The sequence below is a fragment of the Populus alba genome, chromosome 2 (genome assembly GCF_005239225.2).
Source record: "Populus alba chromosome 2, ASM523922v2, whole genome shotgun sequence".
Lineage (NCBI taxonomy): Eukaryota > Viridiplantae > Streptophyta > Magnoliopsida > Malpighiales > Salicaceae > Populus > Populus alba.
This window is the reverse complement of record NC_133285.1, coordinates 9,755,197-9,776,058: the sequence shown is the minus strand read 5'-3', so window position 1 is coordinate 9,776,058 and position 20,862 is coordinate 9,755,197. Positions and strand designations below refer to the sequence as shown.

The window sequence follows — 20,862 nt, the reverse complement described above, 5'->3', positions numbered from 1 at the left end:
ATGATTTATACAAGTATGAAGGGAGAGTCCTTCGGCTACAAAACAGGAAAATATTTACATTCCATAAATAGAATATTGTGTTTCTATATTCTAATACACCCCCGTAGTCGAAACGGGAGGTTGCCGGACGTTGAGACTATCCCGGAAATCATCAAAAAGTTGTTGCGGAAGTCCCTTAGTAAAGATGTCAGCAATCTGATAACGTGAAGGGACATGTAGAACACGAACTTTACCACGCGCGACTTTTTCCCGCACAAAATGAATATCCATCTCAATATGCTTAGTGCGTTGATGCTGGACTGGGTTGCCAGAAAGATAAACCGCACTGACATTATCACAATATACTAATGTGGCTTTTGAAATGGGACAATGTAACTCCAGAAGTAGGTTACGGATCCAACACGATTCAGAAACAACATTAGCCACTCCCCGGTATTCGGCCTCAGCACTAGACCGTGATAATGTGGGTTGTCTTTTTGCAGACCACGAGAGTAAATTATCTCCAAGGTATACACAATAGCCAGAAGTAGACCGTCTGGTGTCTGGACATCCGCCCCAGTCGGAGTCGGTGTACGAGATAAGAGTATGATCTGATGAGGGATACAGGTGAAGACCAAGATCTAGAGTACCCTGAATATAGCGAATGATGCGCTTTAAGGCCGACATGTGCTGTGTTCTAGGGTCATGCATAAATAGACATATCTGCTGAACCGCGTAGGAAATATCCGGCCACGTAAATGTCAAATACTGTAGTGCTCCAGCTAGACTACGATATTCAGTCGAATCATGATAAGGATTTCCTGAAGAAATGCTGAGTTTAGCTTTTGTGTCCACCGGAGTAGGAGATGGTTTTGAAGAAGACATACCAGCTCGCTCAATGATTTCTTCTGCATATTTCTTTTGTGAAAGAAATAGTCCTCCGGAATATTGTGTAACTGATATGCCCAGAAAATAGCTGATGGGACCCAAATCTTTCATAGCAAACTCAGTGGCAAGTTTCGATATGATAGTTTGCCGAAGAGTAGTAGATGATGCAGCAAGAATAATGTCATCCACATATAGAAGGATATACGCCATATCATTACCCTGCCGATAAATGAATAGCGAGTGATCTGAAATACTGTGAGAGAACCCCAATATGGCCACATAATCAGCAAACCGTTGATACCAAGCACGTGGGGCTTGCTTAAGCCCATAGAGAGATTTCTTTAGCAAACAAACATAATCTGGGTGCTCTGAATTTCGGAAACCTGGAGGTTGATGCATATAAACTGTTTCGTCGAGATTGCCATGCAAAAAGGCATTCTTGACATCGAGCTGATGAAGACACCAAGATTTAGATAAAGCAATGCTCAACACTGTCCGAATGGTTGCCGGTTTGACTACCGGACTAAATGTCTCCCCACAATCAATTCCCGTTTGCTGACCTGCACCATCACCCACAAGACGGGCTTTATACCGCTCAAATGAACCATCAGATTTCTTCTTATGCCTGAAAATCCATAAACTTCGAATGATATTAGCATTAGACGGACGGGGTACTAAGTCCCACGTCTTATTTTCAATAAGAGCATCGTATTCGTCTTTCATGGCCATTTTCCAATTTTGATCATGTAATGCATTAAGGGGATTGGTGGGTAAAGGAGAAATGGATGTGTCAGCCGAAGTATGAAGGTTAAAGAGCTTTCGGGGCTTAACAATATCATGTTGGGATCTGGTAGTCATTTGTGGAGAGTGAAAAGAATGGACAATTTGAGGGGGTTGGGCTGGTGCCTTTGGTGGATGTGGACTTTGGGTCTGTGGTGGAGCAGTGGTGGTAGGGGATTCTGCTCGGGGTAATGTGTTTGATGTACTGGCTAGCTCTTGGCTTGGAGAATCGGGGATGGGGTTGGGGGGTGGTGGTTGTGATACCTGAATAGGACTCGAGGGTTGGGGTGGTGGATCAGCAAGTTGTCCAGGAGGATGATTTGGTGAAGCAGGTGAGTGGAGAAAGGGTAAGAGACCTGCATCTAGAAATTCATAAGTAGGATATGAAGGAGTATGTAATGTAGAGAAAGGGAATGTATTCTCATCAAAAATTACATGCCTGGAAACAAGAATTTTACGACTGGAGAGATCATAACATTTATATCCTCTATGGTTAGAGGGGTACCCTAAAAACACACATGGTGTTGACCGAGCTTGCAATTTATTTCTAGAAGTAGACGGAATAAGAGGATAACATAAGCATCCAAAGACTCGAAGATGAGAGTAGGATGGATCTTTTTGGTAGAGAATTTTTGTGGGTGATTGAAAGGCAAGCTGTTTGTTGGGTAGTATATTGAGGAGATAGGTGGCCATTTGAAGTGCATGATGCCAAAATGACGCTGGTAGAGATGCATGAGCAAGGATGGTGCGGATGACATTATTGATGGTACGAATTTTTCTTTCAGCTTTTCCATTTTGAGAAGAAGTATGTGGGCAAGAAAAACGGAAAGTCATGCCATGTAATTGACAAAATTGGTGAAAAGATTTATTGTCGTATTCCCCACCATTGTCACATTGGAAACATTTAATATCTCTCTCAAATTGTGTTTTGATATGAGCACGAAAAGCCAGAAAAATGGAGTGCACTTGAGATTTATTTGCAATTGGAGAAGTCCATAGAAAATTCGTAAAATCATCAAGAAATAAAACATAGTAACGATGACCTTCCGAACTAAGGGTAGGTGATGACCAAATATCGCTATGCACAATATCAAATGGTAAAGAGGTGAATGAGAGAGATTCATAGAAAGGTAATTTAATTTGTTTCCCAAGAAGACATGAATTGCAAAAAAAATTGTCCTGAAATTTATTGCAAATAATGAAATTGTTTCTACGAAGAGAACTTAAAACAGGAGTTCCCGGATGCCCTAAACGATTATGCCATAAATCGGGAGATACAACGGTAAAAGTAGATGGTGTTGAAAAATCAATGGTTGGTCTTGTTGTAACTGGATAGAGGTCACCCGAGCTGTTACATCTCATTAAAGGCATCCCCGTTGGAAAATCCTTCACAGAAAAACCGAACGGATCAAATTCGATAGAAGCATTATTTTCAATGGTAAATTTTCTCACAGAGACAAGATTTTTGATCAATTTTGGGGCATGCAAGACATTATTCAAAGTGAAAGGATGTTTGGATTCAGGTAATAATGCATGTCCATAACCAATAATTGGAATAGTATGACCATTTCCGACAGTAATGTTACGATTATTGCTCATATTTAAATAAGATGTGAGATTACCTCCATTTGCAGTCATGTGAGATGTCGCTCCGGTGTCCATATACCATTGAGTATCAGGAGGAGCAATGGAGAGCGTGTGCATAGCCGCTTGGATGTCAGTTGGAGCATAGGAGGAATGGGCCTGCTGTGTGGACTGGGCCGGTGATGTGACTGCTGTCATATGGGCTTGCTGAGGCCTAGGCCCAAGAATGCTGGGCTGGCGTTGAGTGGGCTGCCCAGCCGTTGGGTATGGGCATGGTGGGCTGGCCCATTGAGGCCACGGCCCAGCCCAAGGGGCCTGCCCATAAGTGGGCTGCTGTCTCTCCTGCCCATAATAATTGTTTCCCGTCTGGTGCTGCGGGTTCTGGTGCTGCGGGGCATATCCCGACTGTCATGCCATGGTGTGCCCGTGCCACTGGCTTCCACGGCCACCACTTCTCCCTCTTCCCTTTCCACCGCGAGCTCCGTGGCCACCTCCTCTGCCACCGCGATTGAAGAAGCTGCGGTTGCTGTGGTGTGGGTTTGTGCGGTGGTGTGGGTTTCCAGTGTAGTGTCCACCGGAGTTAGCAGCCGGAGAGACAAAAAAGGCAGAGTTGGGGGGAGATTGGGCAGCCTTTTTCATCCGTGCCGTTTCCTCCAACACAAGCATGGAACGGGCTTTGTAAAAGAGGGGGAGAGAGTCTCCATGGCGGATTTGCGATCCGATGTTGGAATACGCATCAGTCAAGCCGGAGAGGAGTTGAAGAACCAGTCGTTCATTCGACACAGGGGCACCCACATTGGCCAATTGGTCCGAGAGGGATTTGAGATGCTGACAGTAGGAAGAAGCATCGGTGAAATTTTCCATTTGAACTTTGGAAAATTCTTGTTCCAGGTAAAGTGCCCTAGAATTTTTGTTATCTGAGAATATGTCTTTCAATCTGTTCCATGCGGTTTCAGCCGTAGAATCGCGTTCTAGAATTGTATTGAGAAGGTCTTCTGAGATTGTACTGTAAATCCATTGTAAAACAATGGCATCAACACGGGACCAAAGGTCAGGGTCCGTGTCTTGAATTGAAGGAATCTGTGTGTTCTTTTCTGATGAGGCAGGGATGATATGATCCATAACTTGATAAGCTCTAGCATGTATTTTGAACAATTCAGACCATGTAATGTATTGGCCCTTTTCAATGTCTAAGGTGACTTTGATAAAGGTGGTGATGTTGGACACCATAAGAGCAGGATGAGATTGATGAAGTTTTGTGGGAGGAGAAGAGAGTGAGGTGGCTGAGGTGGTAGAGTCTGTTGTGATTTCTGTCATTGTTGGCTTTCTGAATGTTTTGGGCAGAGCTTGATTAACAGAGAGGGAAGCAGAGTTGAGTGATAATTGTAGTTTGGAAAAGAGGCAGCTAGGGTTTAGATGTAGAAGATGACCTAGGGTTGCTCTGATACCATGATAGAGTTTTGGAATAATTTTCCTATTGCATTGATAATTTGATGATTTATAAAAGTATGAAGGGAGAGTCCTTCGGCTACAAAACAGGAAAATATTTACATTCCATAAATAGAATATTGTGTTTCTATATTCTAATATTAATCATTTTAAGTTGTATGTAACTTTAGCAACAAAAAAAAAAAAGTAACGCGTAGATTAAAGAAATAAGATACATTATTTTCTGACTTTGCGCAGAAAATATCCATCTTTTCAATATTATTTTCTTGCTTCTTTTGTGGGATTTTCTCTGAGAAATCATGCTTGGACTAGAAATTCAAAGGATTGGATTTATTCGAGGTTTTATTGGATCAACTAAGCTGAAGTACTAGCAAGGTTAATACCGTAGGTTTGTAATCGATAGAAACACCATATCTCACTGGCAAATTAAAATCTTCAATCATAAAATCCACGGAAGCCATGGCATACCGCGATGAAAAAGAAAGCAGCACATTCCAATAGCATACGACAAGGTCCAGGAACAGCAGGTTCACATATTAATCTGCAGTTCTTTTAGGTATCTTGTCAAGAAGCTACAAAAGACAAATGCAACTATGTAGTCATGTGTTGGATTCACTTGCCGCTTTCAAACCTTATTTCTTACTTGAGGATTGTAAATGGGCAGCTAACTTGAGCTATTTTGGCACCCTCATGGAATACACTGAAGGTGAATTCGTGATGAGCTGCAGAGAGACATTGAAACTTGAAACTCTTTTTTTTTTTTTTTTTCCACTCGTATTTACACCAGTTGAAACATGTCATGACATTAACATATATAAATAAGGGACACGATATTGGACACTCGACTGTTAAATTTAAAAAAAAAAAAAAAACAAAAACAAAAACAAAAAAAACAAAAACAAAAACAAAAAGACCGACACCCAAGAGACAGACAAAAGACAACATGATCATATGGTGGATCAAGGATTAAGATTTGCAACCCCATCACGGAGAAGTCTTCCTTCTCTTTTTTCCTTTTTTTTTTTTTTTTTGGATCCAGACTAGACATCTAGTACGTAGTTCTGTACACCTAGTACAGTGGGCTTATAATGGGAACGCCTGGGCCGCAGTTTAACGGTCAATGGATTTGCCATCTCACAGGACAGACCCAGTACTTCTGATAGGTCAACTTTATTTCCATCGCACGGCAGCCATTCATACTCGTGAAGTAGTGACGCAACCCAAAAGGTCACCGTAGTTAAGCCCAATGTCTTTTCCCGGGCAGGTTCGCCTACCGGAACCAAACGGAGCAAGCCTTAGATCCGACCCAAGAACAGAAAACTCCGGCTCTCCCTTCTTAGTCACGAATCTCTCAGGCATAAATTCAAGCGGGTCCTCCCAAGACTTTGGGTCCCTTGAAATGGCCCACATGTTAACCATTGCTGTGGTCCCTTTAGGCACGTGATACCCATCTATGGTTGTATCAGTGATGGCAAGCCTGGCCCACGAGAGAAGTGGGCCAGGTGGGTGTAGCCTCAACACTTCCTTCACTGCTGCCTGGAGATACACCATCGCCGTGATATCAGATTCAGCTACGGCCCTTGATCTTCCAACAACTTTGTCAAGCTCATCATGGACCTTTGATAAAACACCAGCATGAAGTACCATTCTAGCTAGAATCCACTCCATCAAAACTGCCACCGTATCAGTCCCCCTGAAAATCATTTCCTACGCGTAAAGAAAGTGAAACAAGGCAATCTTCAGTCAGTACAATAACTTGCTACAAGACAGAAATAGCAGAATAATTGCTTGTCATCGAAATAAATTATATGTATGCACATCCTCTAGCACACATAACAATAGCAAGTTACATGTTTGGACCAAAACTAGTGTAGCTTATTCACGTGTGATGTACTTGTATACGTGTGTCTGCTTGCTTACCCAAAGGACGGCAATCATATCGGAGTCCGATAATTTATCGTGGCCTTGAAGAGACAGCAAAACATCAACGAAATCCGGGGTTTCTTTCCCAGCTTGAGCTCTATGCTCAGCCAGGATTCGGCTGACAAACCGGTTCACTTTTGGCACCAGATTTGAGCACCTGAATCGGATTTTTTGAGGGTCAAAATCCGCCAGCCAGGGAAGGTGGTCGGTCCAGTTAAGTGTACCCAGTAAATCGTACCCTTCATCAACTAGAGCTCTCAGTTCTTCAACTTCACTATTACATGAATCCAATTCATACTCGCGTCCGAAAACTGAGCACATCATGTTATTAAGTGAAGCCCTCTTGAGTATCCCGCGAACGGTGAAGCTACTCCCTTCATGGCCATTGAACATGGACACCATTTCAGAAGCAATTCGGCGTCGTTGAGACGCCGCAGTTTTGATTTGTTTGGGGCAGAAAAGGTGTGTAGAGGCTATTTTTCTTAGGGTTCGCCAGTAAACACCATAAGGAGCGAACCCAATCGCTCTATTGAACATTAGGCTATAAGCAGATTCTTTAACCGGACGATCTGCAAACACCGAACTGTTCAGTATTTCTTTAGCCACATCAGGATTGCATGTCACGATAACACGAGTATCACCGAGGCTAAACGCCATGAGCCTCCTGGCTTTGCATGCAGCGGCAGCCGCTGCAATCTTGTGATGTGCTAAGGAGGTCATAAGCCTCATGGCGCCTATAAGAGGCAATCCCCTGGGACCTGGAATTGGTTTAGAAATTGTGAAGGAAGTGTTTTTGAGTTTGTATTTGCCCCAAGCAGGACCCCCAGGGTATGCCCAGTAAATAAGGGTCGTGGCTATCCAGGCTAAACCCATGATCAAAAGCGGCCATGCAATATTTTCTTGTGTAAAGACTCTGCATTTGGAGGCCAAAGCAAAGATCCAGAAGCTATCTATGTCTGTTCTCATGGCGGGCTGGCTCAATTAGGAGTTTTGAAGATTGGGGAGAGGATACAGAAATCAACACAGAGTTAATTGTCTGTTGCCCACACTCAGAATTTAAGGAGAGTGGCTTGTTGTTTTTAGGGACTGGATGAGAATGCTTGGATGGTGTTTATATATACAGATAGAGAGGGACAAGAATCTCGCGGTGATGGCAACGAAGATACATTTAATCGGAAGATCTACCTTTTATCTTAATATTTTTCTCTTAAAATTCTTATACCCGTCTTTCTGTATTAGACGTGCATCCCTATACCTACTTCAAATAATAATTTAGAATTTTTAAGTTTAGCATAAAATAAATTTAAAAATATTTTTTAAGTCATTAAATTTATTTCTAAAACTTATCATTTGAGAAATTATGCATTTACTAAAAAAATAAAATTAATATACCTACTTTATCTACGGATATTTAACATCTATGTACACTTTTAAGAGTATTTATTTTTTTTATTTTTAAATTATTTTTAAAAAAATATTTTTTAAAATTAATTTTTTATATATATTATTTTAATATGCTAGTGTTAAAATAAATTTTAAAAATTAAAAAATATTATTTTAATATATTTTTAAATAAAAAAAATATTTGAAAAAATATCAGCGACTACAGTATCAACTATCAAATGGTTCTAATTCTGTCGGTACAAATAAATCTGTTTCATCTCTATTCTAGGATGCCGAAAATCCTCTGAACGGACCTGCGGTGCCATCAATAGAAACAAGAGCTTCGTATAACGGCTAAGTGCTGGCATTTAAATTTATAGTTAGGAAAATTACGCAGCTTGAGCCGCCATGATTGCCACCATACGGGTAACCCTCTTCCCTGAGGCGCGTGACACGCACACTCAAGTTTGGTTGGATGTTCTCCTCCTTTGCCGATGTTCTGCGTCAGGAGACCTGCCGTATATGTTCGCCAATCAAAGTGCTGCTACATTCTTAAATTATGAATTAACAACATTTTTGGAATTTCGCTCCATCGTTTCTACAAAATTTCATTTTTTAAATATATTTCTATATTATTTTAATATATTAAATTTAAAAATATTAAAAAATATATATTATTTTTTATATATTTTTAAATAAAAAAATTAAAAAAGCAACCACTACTACATTCTTAAATACTCTTTAGATAACTTTTGGTGTAATGGTTGAAGTATTATTGTGTTAAAATTTAAGATTGTTTTTTTAAATTATTTTATTTTATATTTTTAGGTTATTTTAATAAATTAATATCAAAAAATAAATTTTAAAATATAAAAAAATAAAATAGTTTTAAATAAAATATAATTTAAAAAATAATTTTTATCACTTCCATAATCATGGCATCAGTAATTAAAATTTAATAGAGGATTTTTAATGGAATTTATAAATAAATTATAATATATATTAACTAGATATTAATATATATTAATTAATTATTTATTTTTAAATTTATAACTAAATCAAAATATATTTTGAACTATATAAATAAATTTTTCTGATTATATAATTAAAAAAAATATTATTTTAATTATAATATTACAGTATTCATTTTCAATTTCAATTTCTTCTTAAATTATTTTATTTTATTTATAAATAACTTTGAAGTATTTATTAGGTTTTTTTTTATTAATATAGGTATTTTAATCTATATGTAGATATTTCAAGTAATTATATAAGCTCTTTAAGTTAATAATCATATGAAATTTTTAGTGATTATAAAAATCTTTAAACTTGTTATTAATAAAAAATAAACTCAAAACTGTAACAGTTAAAATACCTCGTTAAACTCCCCCTCAGCATTAGTATCCATTGGTTTTCATTGTTCATCTGGTTGGGTGTCCATTATTCATATCCGAACTCGAACCCAAAACCATTGCTTTATATGCTCTCCAGAGAGAAACACCACCTATTAGTCCATCATCCACCGTCGGATTGATCTGGTTTTTTTATATGTTGTGCGCCGTAATATGATCTACAAACTGACCGTTCGGATTTTGATTATCTTCTTCCGTTTGAGACTTTTTGGGATTGCAATATTTTTGGAAAAACTGTGTTCGGGGCAGACAAAGTCGCTGGCCTATTCAGCTTCTGTTCACCATTGGATCTGCTCTAATTTTGGTAGGGATGTTCACCCAAGTCTCCTCTTCACTCTGAACGGTGGAGATCGGATTTGGAACCATTTGCACAGGTTGGAATTCTGGGTTCATTTTTTGCCAATTTTCAGGTCATCTATGTTCCTCGTGGCTATTTTAACCGCTGGATAAGGCTGGTTTTTTTATATGTTAGACGTAACTTGATTGGCTCGAACTTGACCGTCGGGATTTATTTGGTTTTTCTTTATTTGTTAGTTTTGCTTGGTTCGTAACTTGGTGGTTTGGGATAAAGAAAGAGAAAGGAAGTGTGAACCGTGAGTCTGTGTGATGGGGACGATTGTAGATGTAAGTGAGAAACTCTAATTTTTCTTTAAATATATAAATGGATATAAATGTAATTTTCTTAAATTTTAAAGTCGTGTCTATTTGGATTCGGGTACGATTACATGTCGGGTAAGCAATATTCGACCTTTTTACTTTGGATATTAGCCGAATCAGAACAGGCAAAAAAAACAATTATATATATTCTCTTTATATTAGATATATTTATTATATTACACTTGATGTATTTATCATTATTTTTCTTGTTCTTATCTTTATTTTTTTAAAGAAAAAATTAGTTTTTCCACTCTTTTTTTCTATACATTTGTTTTTGAAAATAAAATATTAATTTTTATTCTTTACATTTTAAATATTTATCATTCTATATTTGATCTATTTCTTTTTTTTTTTGTTCTTATCTTTATTTTTTTTATACTTTTTTCTTTTTGTTCTTTATATTTTTTTTGTGAAATTATTATACAAAGAGTAAAAGGAAATGGTGTTACATGGTGTCAATTGCATTATTGTTATTTTTTTTTTTACTATATTAAAAATTAACTTGTAATTTTACACGTTTTTAATAAAGTATATAATCTTCAATTTATTTTATTATAAAAAAGTATAGATTTTTTTATTCACATTCATATATTTTTACCTTTATGTCAAAATACATATTAATAATACCTACATATTTGTTTTTTATGTAAAAAATATTATTCGACTCCCAATGAGATGAATCGAATAAACATTTTAACACTTTTTTGTGTATTTATTGACATAAGTAATTCTTGATTTATTAATCAAATACATGCAAAGATTTTTTTTATTATCCTCTCACATTTTATTGTGGATTACAATAGTAGTGTCATTTTTGAAAATTTTCAATTTGATCCTTGAATGTTTTTAGCACAATTTAGCTACTTTGAGTTCAAATTAAAGCTTAATTGCATTATTATTATTTTTTTGTCAGGATTGAATTGAAAAACATAGGACTAAAGTGCAAAACACGGGTAACATAGGTGGCATTTGCAAATTTATTTATGAAGTCCTACTATTGTGTATGCTAGACAACGTGTCATCTGATAAGACAAATGAAGTGTTATTTTTTTTTTCATTGAGTTGGGGCATATTATCTTTTTTTTAAAATAAAAAAACAATTGAAGAATGGGCTTGACTTTGCAGGCCTGCGTATGGGCTTGTTGGTTGTGGGCTTGGTGTTAAGCATGACCTCATTCTTTTCTCCCTCTTTTTTTTTTTTGTGGTTTTGATTTTTTTTAAATTTTGAACCTTTTTTATATTTTTCTAAAATAATTTTTATGTTTGTATTTTACTTCTCTATGATTTTGTTTTTTTGCTTATTTATCTGTTTTTACATACGTATTAATTTTTAATTGTATTAGATTTGTTAAATTTTTGAAGAGATTAGAATGATTTGTTTGTAATTTAAATATATTTTTTATATATTAAATTTATCTTTAGAAATAAAAAATAGTTATTTCTTATGATATTTTTAATATGTGCGGCATATGTTTTTACTTTTTATTTTATCCAATAAATATTGTATGTGTGTCGATTTCTATTTGAAATTGAATTTAATAAACAAATTTATTAAACACAATCAGTTAAATTACCCATATTACAATATTAAATATCTTTATTTATATTTAATTATCAATTTTTTTCATTTTTTCTAAAAAAAAAAATAACAAACCAAAAATGAGTTTGTTGAGGTGTTTTTTTTTATCTTTTTTTTTTTATTATTATTGAAATTGCCTCTTTTGTTGGCCTATTGTTTTTCTCATATTCTAAAAAAATAGTTTCAAGGAAAAGTTTTTTTTTTTTATTAAACTTTATAAAGTACATTGACATGTTTGTAGTTTTGACTGGTTGACTTGATTTGCATATCTGAAAAATTTAACTTTTTTTTTTCTATTTAACATCTCAATATGAAATAAAAAATTACAATCCTACTGGAGTTTGATGTTTAATTTTGTAATCATCTATTTATATTATTATATAGTTAAATAAAAAAAAAGTTTTGGAAAAAAAAAGTTAATCTCGTTAGAATCCATAACTCTGTTCATAGGGTTGATGTGTTAGCTTGGGTTACCTAGTTTATAGGTTTGACGAGTTCACCCATTGGTCGGATAATATTTTTTGGTTTTTCCTCTTTTAATTGTTTTTAATAGTTATTTCTTGATTTTATTATTCAATATTTGATCTATAGGAAAATAAATTCCTTGACCATATATTTTTTTGCATATAATGAAAAATATAGTTTATAAAAAATTAATATTATTTATTTCAATTTGGTCATTTTTCTTTTGATTTTGTATTTTTTTTTTGTCAAAGTTCTTATGATTTTTAATTTTATCTTGCAAATTAAGTTTATGGTTTTTGTTATTTCAATTATAATGACAATGATAATAATAGTTGTGATAACAACAACAACAATTATTATTATTATTATATTTGTTGTAATATTAATAATAATGATATTAACAATATTTTTAATAATAGTACTAATAGTGATAATAATGTTAATAATATTGGTAATAATAATATTTTATTATAATAGTTATAATGATGGTGGTGGTGATAATTGTGATAATAATAGTAATGATTTGTGATGGTAATAATAATAATAATAATCAAAATAATATTAATAACAACAAAAACAATAATAATAATAGTAATGATAATAGTCACAATGAAACCAATAATATTAGTGATAATAATTGTAGTAATGAAAACATTTTTTTTCATGACAATAATAATTGCCATAATAATTTAATAACTGTGATTAAAATATTAATAATAGTAATGATTGTGATAGTAGTTGTAATACTACTATTAATAGTAATGCTAATTGTAGTAGTAATAATGATAGTAATAAGAGTAACTACCAAAAATATAATAACAATAATAATAATGAAAATAGTTTATTAAGAGGTGGTACTAATAATAATAATAATAATAGTTTATTAGGGTAAGTGTGGCTTGTGAGTTTATTAAGATAACTTAGATTGTCTAGATTCATGGGTTTGGTGATCTATTTTTTTTCTTTTTTCTAATTGAACATGATTTTTTTTTTCTTGTCAATTTCTTTCTTATATAGTTAAAAAAAATAGCTTAAGAGAAAAACCATATTATTAAACTTTATAAAATCTATAAACATGTTTACAAGTTTAGCTAGTTGACATGATTTATAGGTTTGACGAGTTTAATGTTTTTTTTTTTCCAACATCTTAGTTTTTATTTTAATTTAGCAATCGTCTTTTTTTTTTTTTTTTTTTATCATGTAGTTAAAGATAGTTTGTAAAACAAAATAAATTATAATTCAGCTAAAGTCTATAACCTGATTCATAGGTTTGATGAGTTTACCCACTGGATGAATATGATTTTTGTTTTTGTTTTTGGTCCTTTTATTTTTAAATTTTATCCTTTAATATTACATTGGTTGGGAAATAAACTGCATAATTTATTTTTTATTTTTTTCTATAGGGTTATTATTGTCTCAAATAAGTGTCTATTTTTATGTTGATATTTAATTTTGTGAACATATATTTTTATTATATAATTAAAAAATAGTTTATAAAAAAAATTATTAAACTTAATATAGTCCATGGCACATGTCGTTGGAGACCAAGATTAATCCAATATGTTTTTATCTCAATAATATATATATATATTTTTAAATTATCATATTGAAATTTTGTTAAATGTTAGGTTGTGTTTTTATTAGTTATCAAGATTACATATGAATCAATAAAATTAATTAATTTAATTTGAGCTAACTTTGTATAATTTAATTAAAAACTCAAGTTAAATAAACAGCTGATCCTGAGATCTCAAGATTGATCCCTTATACCAGATTTAATAATACATTAAAAAAAACTCTTAGAAGTAGGATTTGTTTTTTTTTTTTTAAAAAAAAAAGTTTGTAAAACAGCTGTGAGGTGAGCTGCACCGGTTGGTCCCTAAAGCGTGAGGTTAAGGTTGCTAAGTTGCGCGTAGTCAATGGAATATCACTTCAGGACAGTTTCACATGACAGTAAATTTCGGGTTTGAGTGATTAGCACGTGGGAGTTGTGTGGCTTTATGTTGTCGGATCCCATGTAGAGGGTGCACATGAGAGCCATGCACTTATTCTCTCACACGGCATGTTTGAGAAAGCAGAGTATGGCAAGGGTCTTTAATAACACTCCATCACTATTGAACGGCCACGATTACGTCGTGATGGTGACAACTCGACGTACCCGCATATCAAAGCTTCTGTTGTCTTGTAATTAATACGGATCGTTTCACGTGGCGTTTCCTGATGATTATATTTTTGTTGACAGTACATAGAATCATGGACGCCTTTTTTATCTGTATTTCCTATTATACCCTTCCTGTTTTTTTTTATTTATATCGTAGCGGAGACATAAATAACAAATTATTTTTCATTCCGTTCCACGGGGAATTATAAAATTTTTATGATGGACAATAAGTAATTATTAGTAGTATTTTATTAGATTTATTTTAAAGAAAGATACAAAGAGAAAATTAATTTTATAATCCATTAAAAATTATATTTTCAATTTATTTTTTTCTTTAAAGAAAGTTAAAAACTAATTAATAGAATTTCATTTAAATATAATAAAATCACCATCTAGAAAAACTGGCATGATCTATTTGAATGATTTAATTGTTTAATGATTATAATAAAATTAAATTAAAATATAAAATTAAATTTTATATTACAATTTTAAGAAGCTAGAGGGATGATTATAAATAAGACATCGTTTATTTTTGTGTTTTAAAATTATTTTTGAAAAAATTTTAAATTTTTTTATTTTTTATTAATTTCAAATTAATATATTTTAAATTTTTTAAAATTATTTTTATATGTTAATATTAAAAATAATTTTTTAAAAAATTATTATTAATATATATTTAATATAAAAAATTATTTAAAAAATTACTACAACTAAACCTTTAAAATACAAACTTAAAATCATGTGAAACTTGACACAAACGCGTTCTGATCTCCAAGTGGAAAGGGTATAAAGGGATATGTCTTGATAGACAGCACACATGGTAGGATGTACAATGTCTCAGGCCTGGGTGGAAAGTAAGTTATTTAAGCGGGGCCAAACTGCCATGTGCGGGACCCACTTTTGTTCGTTGCTAAGTGATTCAACGGCTTGTATTTCGATCTTGTACGATGAGCAATCCCTGACCGCTCATCTTGTTGCTCCACCGTGCAACCTGCCTAGTCGCTCTGGTTTAAAATGGAAAGACCAAGACCATATTTAAATTTAATCGAGTAAGATATCATTGTCCCCCCCCGTGCTCCACGCTCCGAGTCGTATAAATTTCTTTAATATAAAATAAAAATTCAGATAATATTAATACGTTTTTTTAAGTTGAAAAAAATTTAAGTAGGATGGGATTAACCGCTATAATATAGTCAATTTAACAAATTTAAAATAATAAAAAAATTATTAAAAATATAATTTGACTAAAAACTATTCAAGACGACATATTTTTAAAAAATATTGATACAAAAATATATTGGAACAACCCAGATCTTGAAATCGGAATAATCTTATAGAAAAAAAAGAGAGTGTTACTAACATGTTTTCCAGTAGAAAAAAAATTAAAATGTGTGGGGTTGGGTTGACTCGATATAATCTAGTCGACTTGACAAGTCCAAAAATAATTTAAAAATTATTTAAAATATAGTTTGACTAAAAAATAATTCAAGATGACATGTTTTAAAATAAAAATTCAAACGAAAACATACTGGAACAGTCAAGATCTTAAAACCAGGATATCCTCATAGAAAAACAATTTAGGTGTTATTAACATGTTTTTCTAGTAAAAAAAGAAGAAGAAATAAACCCTGTGGGCTTGACCTGATGTAATAGTTAACTTGACAAGTCCAAAGAGAACCATAAAAATCATTAAAAACATAGTTGGACTAAAAACAATTCAAGATGAAAAGTTTCAAAAAATATTGAGACGAAACAATATTGGAACAACCCGAATAATGTGACTAGGATAACCTCATAAAAAAGTGTTATTAATATGTTTTCTAGAAGAAAAAAATTTAAATCATGCGGGGTTGACCCGATGTAACCTGGTCAACTTAATAGGTCTAAAGATAACCCAAAAAAATCATTAAAAAAATAGTTTGACTAAAAACAATACAAGATGATTTTTTTAAAAAAAATATTAAGACGATAACATATTGGAACGACCCGGGTCAAATTAGGTTAATCTGCCAAATCCATGACTTGGATGATGAGATCGAGATAATCTTATAGAAAGCAAATCACAACTAATGTTGAAGGATAAAACGAAAAAATAAACATCAATTAAAAAAGAAAAATAAAAAAAAATCATAGTCAATCCAAGTCGACCGGCCAAACCCGTGACCTAAACAATAAAACTACGATAACTTCATAAAAAAAAAATAAAGCCTAATTCTAAAACAACTAAATGTTAAATAATGAAATTGAAAAAAAAATGTTAAACTAAAAAAAACGACAAAAAAACCTAACTCAAGATAAACAGTTTCAATGTTGAATTATAAAATTAAAAAAGACAAAAAAGATAACCTGATTCAACCTAGGTTGATTCGTCAAACCCATGACTAAGATAATGAGATTGAGATAACTTTATAAAAATAAATAAATAAATAAATAAAAAAGCCTAATTCTAAAGTATTCAAATATTAAAGGATAAAATTGAAAAAAGATAAATTAAAAAATTAACCTGAGTCAATCAGCTACACTCGTGACCTGGATCATGAGATCGAGATAACATCACAGAAAGTAAACAAAAAATACAATATGTGTCGACTCATATTAACCTACAACTAAAATAATAAGACTGTGATAACCCTATAGAAAGCAAGTCAAAATAAATTATCAAGTTTAATATTCAATAAACTCATTGTTAAAGGTTAAAATTGAAAAAAAAAATCAATCTAAAAATAAAACACAATAAAACTACTTCAGTTTATATGAATTAACCCGCAAAACACATGATCAAAGTCATAAGATTAGGATAACCTCATAGAAAAAAACCAAAATAAATCATGAAATTTAATTCATAATCAGGAAACAAACACAAATAAATCATGAAGTCTAATTTATAATCAACTCAACATTGCCAGATGAAATTGAAAAAATATCAATAAAAAGACAAAAAATACTCGAGTCAACTGAGTTAACCTGCTAAACCCGCGAGCAAAGTCATGAAATCGAGATAATCTAATAGAAAGTAAATCAAAATAAATCATAAATCCTAATTTCTAATTAACTTAATGTTGAAATATAAAATTGAAAAAAAATATCAATTAAAAAAGAAAAAAAAGCCCGAGTTAACCAAGTAAATTAGTTAAATCTGTGACATGGTTTTAAAACTGAGCTAACCATATATAAAACAAACCACAATAAATCATGAAACTTAATTTTTAATAAATTAAATATTAAAGTATAAAATTAGAAACAAAAATATAGATTCAGAATTAAAAAAATACAATCGAAATAAATATTGTTTATACTATAATAACTAAAAAAGAACAAAAAAGCTCAAGTTAATCAAATTAATCCATGACATGAGTTATGAGACCAATCAATTTATAAAGAAAACCATAATAATTTATGAATCTCAATCTTCTATAAATTAAATGCTGAAATATAAAATAAAATTAAAAAAATAAATTTAAAATAAAAAGAAAAGGATAAAAAAGAAAACACACTAATGTAATGAGATAGTATACCCTCACCAACTCCATTATTGTTTTCTATAATTCTTTGTTTATGATGGTTTCATTCCCTCATGCTATCTTTCTTCAATTCGAATATGTGCTCGAGTCAATGATGTCTTTTCTTATATATATTGATATGAAGTTATCGTGGCTTTTAAACAATTAATGTTTTGAAAAGAAATTCCACGGCCATAAGATATTTAAGGCTGTTAAACAACTAAGAGACCCTGCTATGTTTCTTGTTAAAAGAAATTGGAGATTAAGTCATTCTTCCAAGACCATAAGTTAAGACTTTTGAGCTCAAATAACTATTTTAAAATAATTCATCATCATCATCATCATTATTTTTTTTATTAATATGGATGTTCATATCAGCTTATGCATATCTCGACTAATCTCATGGGTCCTAAAATTAACAATTATATAAGTCTCTAGTGATTTTAAGATTTAAAAAACTTGAATTAATAATTTTTGAAAAACAAACTTAAAATTTAAATAGCTAAGTTACACCCTTCAAAATTATCATTCTTAGTTCTTATTATATAAACAAAAAAAGGTAATTGATATAGAAGCTCAAAAAAGAAAAAAAACATTCTTGGCATTGGTGCTCAAATCAAGATCGATCCAGTTTCAAGTCATCCCTTTGAAACACTTGATATATTAACAATTGTGAGATGACTACCTCAAGGGGAAGAATTACATATATAAAATTATGGATTAGGCATTTTTTTCACCAAAAAAAAAAAAAAGGATTAGGCAATTTCTTTCCATAAGACTGAACGACGAGTTCCACGACACGACAAGATGCAGACAGGATTCTAACCATCCCAATTCGACCCACTTGCTCGTCGAAAAAGACCAGCACCTTTATGGAAGTTGCACAAAGAATATAAATCTTAACAAAATAAGAATCAATTCTTAATTCATATATATATATATATATATATATATATATATATATTAAACCAGCTGATAAACCTCCATTATAGTTAACTGGATTAAATACTTATTCACGTATACATTGCTTAACTCCTAGAAGTTAATCTAAGGTTTCCATTACTTAAAACAGCAAAACTCCTTGAGGCTTGGATATTTGGAAAATCTAGACGACGTCAAGAATACTCAAAGCACGAATAAGGGTAGCACTTTATAAAATAGAAATATTACAAGACTAAAGAACCTACCTGGCGACCACAAGGGCATTTGAATAATGTAAACTGAAGACCATCAGCAGATCTAATATACCTATTATTGTTTGTTGCCTCATGGAGAAGGCCAGGGAGCTTTCAGGGAAGTTTCACATGGGGTCATTAATTTGATATCTACACCAACAACAAGCATATTATATGTTTGATCAGCAAATGAATTATGATCCGAATCTTTCATAGATGCTCTGGTCTGATATTGGTATTGAAGAAACGTTGTACTAGAACAGACAAGTTGCCGAGGATGCCTAGAGAAATATCCCCGCGCATCATACACGTCAATTGAAGATATAATTATTTATAGACTCAGTAATATTCGTAGTGATCGAGGAATATTCAAATGGGAGATGATGATGTCTCAAGAAATTTAACTGGTTTAGAAATATATGTTGAATAAGTATAAAATACTAAGGGACCATATAAGGTTATGTAAAAATTAAATGATGAGTGTTGTTGTAACCCATTTTTGGGTCCCCACATAAAAAATAATAATAAAAAAAAAAAATTCAAAAAAAAATATATTATAAAAAAAAAAAAAACGCAAAACGGTGCCGTTTGGAAACGGCACCATCGTCTTCTTCCCCTGGACACGCAGAGAACAGGGGAGAAGAATCATTTTTTTTCTTCTCTTTTCGCCTAATTTCTTTCCCGGCTTTGGCGCAATAAGACGCCCACAATTCACCCACTTGCCTGGCGTTGTTATCTGTTGAAGGGTAGTGGAGGGGGCGGCCAACAGTAGCCGCCCCAACACGTTCTCCCTCCCCTGTTTTCCTATAAATACAGGGGAGGGCTGAAGAAGAAAAAAAAAAAAGAGGAGGACCCGAAGAGAAGAGAAGGGAGAGCAAAGAGAGGGGAAAAGAGAGAGAAGGGAGAGCATAGAAGAAGAAGAAGAAGAAGAAGGAGCAGCAGAGGAGAAAAACGAAAAAACAGAGGAGAGAGAGAAGGAAAACGCAGAGCCACCGCCGGCCACCCCACTGTCGGCGCCACTTCCTGTCGCCACCAGCAGCTCCGCCATCGACGACATCCACCACAGGTCAGCCCTCAACCCCTTATCTCGTTTTACTATTCATCTTCTTGCTTGCAGAACGTGCACTGTGCACGTTCTGCATGCAAGAATTAATTACCCGGTTACTGTGCATGTGCACAGTAACTTGGCAAATTAATTCACGGTAACTGTGTGCACAGTAACCCGGTTACTATGCACCCTAATTAATTCTCTGGTTACTGTGCACACAGTAACCCGGTTACTATGTGCACAGTGACCAGCCCATGCATTTGGGCCATGTTCGGCCCAACCCATGTAAATGGGCCAGGTTTGGCCCAGCCCATGCAATTGGGCCTGATCCGGCCCATTTTTTTTAAAAAAATATTATTGTTTTAAAAAATATTTATGATGTTTCCATTTTTTTATTTATGTTATTATCGGGTAGTATTTTTATGTCGAAAAAAATACAAATCGGGTATTAAAATACCCAGGTTTTTTTGTCACAAACTTCCAAAAATACAAAAAAATTTTAAAAAAACATTTTTGTGCATACGGCCAAGTATCTCAAATCTAAAACATCATATCGTATTTTTCATATGTCAAAAAACAATATTTTAGCATGCATTTTGGCTTTAATAACCAGTTTATTAAAGTCAAGAGAACATTGGCCAAAATTTCAAAAAAACAACAAAATATTTTATTTTGTTTGATTTTAGTATCAAGGATTATGAATTTATACGTAAATCGTATTCTTGATATTAAAAAGATATTTTCTTTTGACGACTTTGAATAGTTAGTTTTTTACCCGATAAAGATAAGGATCTCCTTACAGAGAAGGTCTTTTCTTAAACCGTAAACGAACAAACAATTCAAAAACCACAACACGATTTTAGATTTTATCAGACATTA

General features: G+C 32.9%; 1 pseudogene; it reads right to left on the bottom strand.

Annotated features, from left to right (window-relative positions):
- Positions 1 to 5,095: 5,095 nt before the first annotated feature.
- On the bottom strand, positions 5,096 to 7,836 carry LOC118063474 (cytochrome P450 78A3-like; annotated as a pseudogene).
- Between the last annotated feature and the right edge of the window lie 13,026 nt (positions 7,837 to 20,862).